Here is a 6,720-nt window from a genome sequence, read left to right on the forward strand (position 1 = left end):
AATTATCATAGTCTTTAAAATAACATAATAGAAATAAAGAATAACTCTTGATAATGTTACAAATATTTTGTTTGAAAAGAGTTTCGAAGGCCTCAACAATGATGAAATTATAAGGTCGTCTTCTTGCTTTAGTATAAAATACTATCAATGTTTGAAAGGACCTATCAACCACCTTCAAAAGAAATAAAGATCAAAGTATGTAGCAAATATAATTTATTGCATCTTGGACTTCTTTAATATATAATGACCACTCTTTGTGGAACTCATCCCAAGAAGGGGGAGTAATATTACAAACATATATATTTATCTAAATAAGTATTTTATAAAGATAAATATAGATAGATTTAATATTATCTTGTGACAAAGCTTCTTAGAAGCTTCATAGACATAGATTTGGTCTATGTAGCTTTTAGTTAGTTAGTATATAAAGAAGAAAGAATAAAATCTTTTTAATACTTATCAATGCCTTTATAATCTTTAGTCTTATTTTAAGACTTTTTAGTCTTCTTATCTTTGGTAATAGCCATTCTAATTTAATATTATATCATCTTAGAGTGATTTTGTAATCTTTTTGAGTGATAATTTTTATCAATTTTTTAGTTCTTTAAGATTTACATCTATCATAGCTATTTGAAAAGCATTATGAATTTTTACATTGTATTTGGTAAAAATTATTAAATAATAATAATTATTATTATTATTATTATTATTATATTTATTGATATTAATTTAACTAAAGATTTGGACAAGAAAAGGTTTATTATTGAATTTGTCTTCATGATAGATAGAATATTTTTACATTATAAATCTATTCTATAAACTATTATAATTCTTTTAATAATTAAAATAAACCAATTGACTTTTTTTGAAGCAGTAAAAGAAATAATATGATTGAAAATGAATTTGATTTAGTATAAGATAAAACTTTAGTAAATTATAAAAATAAAATTATTATATATGTAGCAAAGAATCACTTACATTATTTTCAAATAAAATATATAGATGTCAAATATCATTGCATTTAGAATGCCATTGATAATACTAAGGTCATTTAATAAAATAGATATAAAAGAAAATACACTAATAAAATAAATTAAATTGATAAAAATTAAGAAATTTTAAGTTATATTTAAACTTATTAAATATGAAATATAAGTATGATCAATAAAATCTATTAATAGATATAAAATCATTAGTTTTTAATTTCATTCATTTTAGATAAATATGCTTGAAATTATTGACTCAAAGCTTAATAAATTTTTTCATTTATTTCTTTATTTATGTATAGTTTTGTGTTATTTTTTTCAAAAAATAATTATAAATATGATTTTACTATCTAATATAGTATATTTTTTATATCTAATTATTTTTAAGTTTAAAGTCTTTATATAATAAAAAATAACTAGATAATACTTAATAAATATTAATTATTTATAAAAAAAATATATTTTATGCTTATGATTAAATTATAAGCAATATATACTAAAACTAAATAAAAATAAAAATTAAAAAAATATATAAATAATAATTGGTTATTTCATATATAGATATATAGATATATATATATATTCTCATGTAAAAAGATGAAAAAAATACATATCCGTTATTTGTTATGTGTATATGTTAAAAATAAATTTTCAGATTAATTACCATTAAAATATGATTAAAATAGATATCATGTAAAATAACAACTACATAATAAAAAGATTACTCACAAAGTTTTATTTTATTATTTAAAATTTTAATAGTAAAATATGATAAAACTTTTATCTTAATGAATATTACTTTTTTAACAACTAATACAAACATAGATATATTTTATTTAAAATCTTTTAATGTATTTTTATACTAATAAATCTATTTAAAAAGTTTAATTCAAATTATTATTTTCTTAATACATGAATTATACTAAAGAATTTTAATATAAATATAATATTTTTATCTTTATTTAGATTTTTTACTAAAAATTATATGATTAATTTTTTTTAAAAAAGATTTGAAATTTTTTTAAAGACGTTTTTTTTAATTATTTTTTTTAAATTTGATAATATAAATAATTGAACATATTTAATAATATGATATTTTTAAAATCTATCCTAGATAATTTGTGATATTATTTTTTTTATTTGTATTATATTTTAAATATTTAAAAAATATTATTAATTTAATTTAAATTATTTATATTAGTTTGATACATGTTTTTATATTTTTTATAATTTTTTAATTCTAAAACATAAAATTAATAAAGGTCGATAATCTTACATTAGTGAGTTGCCAATCAAACATTTAAAACTATATATATATATATATATATATATATATATATAATCTGAGATTGAATAGAATAAAAAAATAGTTTTAACTTTATACAAGATATAACATCTTTTCTCTATTTATATGTTAAATTAGTAAAAACTTAAAGATACTAGTATGCTAGTACATACTATAAAAATTAAAGATAATATCTATTTGGAGGAAAAAGACCAAAAACGTCTTGAGAGGTGAAGAAGGAAGTAATTCCAATTAATAGAAGTTTTTTAGGAAATAAAATAAGAAGCATCAATGTAAATTGAGGTACAATTTATAAATTTCTTTCTTATCTATACTCTATGTGTAAGTATTTTAATCAAACATATTATCAAAAACAAGAAGACATAAAAAATAAAAATAAAATAAAATAAAAATTTAATACTTCCCTTGTTAAACACATTCTTTAAAAAATAATGCTTTTTGAATTACTTGAACATTCAAACCTGTAATAGAAAGAATGATAAACTAATTAGCAACAATCTAGCCATTTATATATTCAAACTCATTACTATTGACTAATAACTAATATGTATGAAAAATAAATCTTACAATAAAAAAATATATTTGCTGCTAGCTAAATAGTAAGTTAATGAAAATACTTGTTTTCTTGTTGAAATTTGTAACAAGATCTAATTTTAGAGAAGTCGTCAATAAAGCCAAAATGAAAGCACGAAGCATTTGTTACAGATAAACTCAAAATTGTCAATTTACATACACTTGCTAGTCTTTCAAGCATATGATGAGATATCTAAGAATACCCTACAAACAAACAAAATTACAATGTGATAATAAATAATTGAAGATTGGCCGTTGTTTTAGGTCTGAATTTTAACCTTCGGCCACAAAGTCACCTTAAAGATCAAATTAAAAATAGTGACCAACTTTCTTGAGTAGGTGAAAGCTGTGTTTGGTAAGGGACTTGGCATGAAAGTCATGTGGAAACAGAAGCCATTTGAGAGTAGCATCCTCCCTCACCTCACTCTCCTTGATTGGCTGAAGTTTGATTGTCCTCTTTGCCAGTTCAGGGAATGTAAATCCAGCTCACCCTATCCAGTCGGGGATGACAGTTACTTCGGTTTTCAAAATGGAATCTCCCACTTTTGTATCAAGAAGCGAATAATAAAATAACGGCACTGCTTGTCCGAGTCATGGCCGTTGAAACTGAAATGAACTTTACTGTTGCATTCAATGCTCTGCAATCAGACGGTGAACTAGATGGAGATAGCTCCAAGCAGACATACTTGGAGAGTGGCCCCTCAAAGTCCACAGGGGGTCAAAGTAATTTAGTGGATTCATGGCACATGCTGCTGCTGAGAAACAGCTCAGAACCTCTAGTGAGTAGGCAGTGGTCTCCAGCGCCAAATTTGACTTCTACACAGGCCGCCATGCCTCACGGTTGCGAAGTTTGTGGCCCTCCACGTCATATTCTTCAAGAGGAAGAGCATGCGAAGCAACAGTGGCTTTATATTTGCCCTGATCCATTCGAAGCTAAAACCAAGAGCGACGAATGTTCATTCCTTGGGTGAGCACTTTGCTTGCACATCGAGATTGCGTTTCTATATTTGCGGTTTCGGGTATGTAAAGATGTGAGCTGTACGTGAACATTGGGTTCATCTGGAGAGGCCTAAGCACCTTGCGTTCTGCCCCCAGCTTCCCTCAAAACTTCGGGGAAGTTGCTTCGCATTTGCTTGGCAGTAATTTGTTTCAGAATATAAGTAGCTGTTAGGCATGAGGTTCACCGATTCTGTCTGATCAATTCATGGACCCTCATCTAGGAATGAAGATCTTTCAGCGACTGGTCGGGGTTATCTGTAACTAGAAATCGAGCGTGCGCACGCTTGTGTAAATATGCATGCAACTTGTGTGGACAGACTGACTAGTCTAGTGGTGTAGTGGAAAGTATTAGTTGGTTGATGCACGATGTTGTTTTGCAACAAGTGACTCGTCGCTGCAATACTGAACCCACAAGTTTTGGAAGTTGTTTTGATTGGGGCCACCCACATTGCTCGACTAGATTCAGTATGTCCATTGCAGTTGCATACATATGTGGATGGCGTTCAGTGAACAACTTCGATCAAGGTGAGGCGGGTACAGTTAGTTTCCGGTAAGTTTTTTCTTAAGGGTGTGACAGGCAAATACAAGCTTGAGTTGTTGAACGGGACATCAACCAAGTACCTTATGATGGCTTGTTTCCATTTGCTGTCTAACTGATGCTACCGCTTATCCCCTCTATTACATCTACCTCACAGTTGGAGAGGTTGTGAAAAAGATGTACTTCTTATCTCGGTGATGAACCACGAGTTCATTCATATTTGAGTAGTCTTGATGATCGGCTCAAAGGTCGTAAACGTACAGGTTGTACATGTGGTGCAGCATCGATGAACTGAAGTTGAACTATTGATCGGCACTGACCCCTGCAAATTAACCCCAGCTGATAAGTTCAAGTTTTCCAACGTGTTGCTGTACAATGTATCTCGTTTCTCTTCACAATTTTGGGATAAGTGAAATGCATTCCATCGGAAATCACGTGATATAACTCTAGTATATTTTTGGCGAATGTGGTGTTTTATGGGTTCAAATAAGACTTGACAACCAGAAAAAAGTTGCTGCGGCAGATTGGATGTTCTTACTTGCTAGAATTGACACTTGTTTCTTGAAGACTATGTTTCAGAGCACCCCAGCTTCTTTAACTTCACTCGACAACACAATAGATGCGAGTTCGATGGATCCAACTGAGGGGCATTGATAGCTTGGAGCTATTCGCAACTCAGAAAATCACGTATCCTCACGAGAGAGAAACGACATACAGGTGCAGAAGAGAATTAGGGAAGTCAATTTGATGCTAGTCTCAAAAATTGTTATCCCTAGTATCACCTTGAGACAAACAGAATGCAGAGTAAAATAAACAGTTTTACATCTGGTTTCTGCGCGGCATTAATGTAGCACATCGTTTCCATGTACTCTTGGCTGCCCTTTTGTTTTATTGGTTGTTTCTCACAACATCCCACCGAATGTGACCATCTAAACGGCTTGCCTAGTCGTCACTGTTTGTCTTAAGTGGACAACGAGGCTTGCCTCATCTCAGTTTGACTAATTTTCAGCAGTCTCAGGACCCAAAATCGAAGCTGTGATTTTATGGTACATTAACATTGTAATCTACCATCAGCCCCCGAAATGTAATCGCGAACGTACTCAATTATATGACTTGTGCGATGAACTATGTCTCAGAGGTGCAGGTGCCTGAATGTATTCAGCTATGATATTCATGCCCAATTTTCAACTTCCAGCAGTTAAAAGAATACAGTTTCCTACGGCACAGTAGATTGATTTCTAGCAAAAAGCAGAGACTTAGCGCCCTTGGAAATTAAGTAATATAGTGTGCAGGCATGGGATAACTGAAATAATTCTTCATATAGATTTTCTTTTTACGTGCACACGCTCGCTCGTGCAAGAAAACAGAATCAGTGTTGAGACGATAAAATATTGAGCTCAAGTTTGAGGTGATGCCAGTAGGGTTTACTCGCTGATCATCACGAAAAGATCTATGCTCTTGTTGTTTCATTCCCTGCGGCTGCCTCACCAGTTCACAACACTACTTTAATACCAAAGGTCATAGCTCTTGGTAAGGTCACCCAGATGTCTGATAAGGGCGAAACTAATTCCTCACACAAGCAGATGCTTGCTGATCTTGATGTGCGCATGGGAGGACGTGTTTCAGATTAACATGCGTTTCGATATCTATATGGACTCATAACATACGCAATGATAGATATGGCCCTGCACAAGTCTTCTATGTTTGTACGCATTGTCCTAGATGAAAGGCAATGTTGGGGCTGGTGAATAACTGCTTCTGAATCCAACTGGAATTCTGAGTTTAAGGGGGACTTTATGAAAGTTACAAGTCTAGTTTGGAGGGCCTGTTTGGGTTTCATATTTCACTGGTAAATGTGTGCGCGTGTGTATGTGTGTCTTGTTGAAATCTTCTGTAGCTTGTGAAGGGTACAAGGTTGCCAACTTGCACAAATGCTTGAAAGGGACAGCGAGGTGAAAGTTACGCAAGACTTCATAGAATACCTCTACTTATCACGGTAGGTCATAGGTCCTCGTCCTGGGAGCGAATTCATTTAGAAGTCTGAACAACATACCAGTCTTATAGAACCCATGAACCTGATCACTTTACATGTTGTTAACGACATTCGGCACAGAAAGTGCAAGTCCATGTGTAGCAAAGTGTGGAATATGTGAGGTACTTGTGTCGTAAAGATGAAAGTGCTACAACTTAGATGGGTTGGTGCAGGTTAGAGGCACATGCATTTTGGGTTCAGTTAGTTGCAGCAACCAGCCCTGAGATAGAAGCTTTCTGTTGTCCCCACCATGTTCTCCAGCTCATTCTTCAACATAATATAGAGA

At 31.5% G+C, this 6,720-nt stretch overlaps 1 long non-coding RNA gene across 1 annotated transcript; it reads left to right on the forward strand.

The window, feature by feature from the left end:
• Nucleotides 1-3,838: 3,838 nt before the first annotated feature.
• LOC112293946 (uncharacterized) lies at nt 3,839-5,270 on the forward strand. Its single transcript, XR_002973172.3, has 2 exons — nt 3,839-4,389; nt 4,970-5,270. It is a non-coding gene; the product is annotated as an uncharacterized LOC112293946 (long non-coding RNA).
• Nucleotides 5,271-6,720: the final 1,450 nt, after the last annotated feature.

Source organism: Physcomitrium patens, chromosome 16, assembly GCF_059467195.1.
Source record: "Physcomitrium patens ecotype Gransden chromosome 16, ASM5946719v1, whole genome shotgun sequence".
In the NCBI taxonomy this organism is placed as follows: Eukaryota; Viridiplantae; Streptophyta; class Bryopsida; order Funariales; family Funariaceae; genus Physcomitrium; species Physcomitrium patens.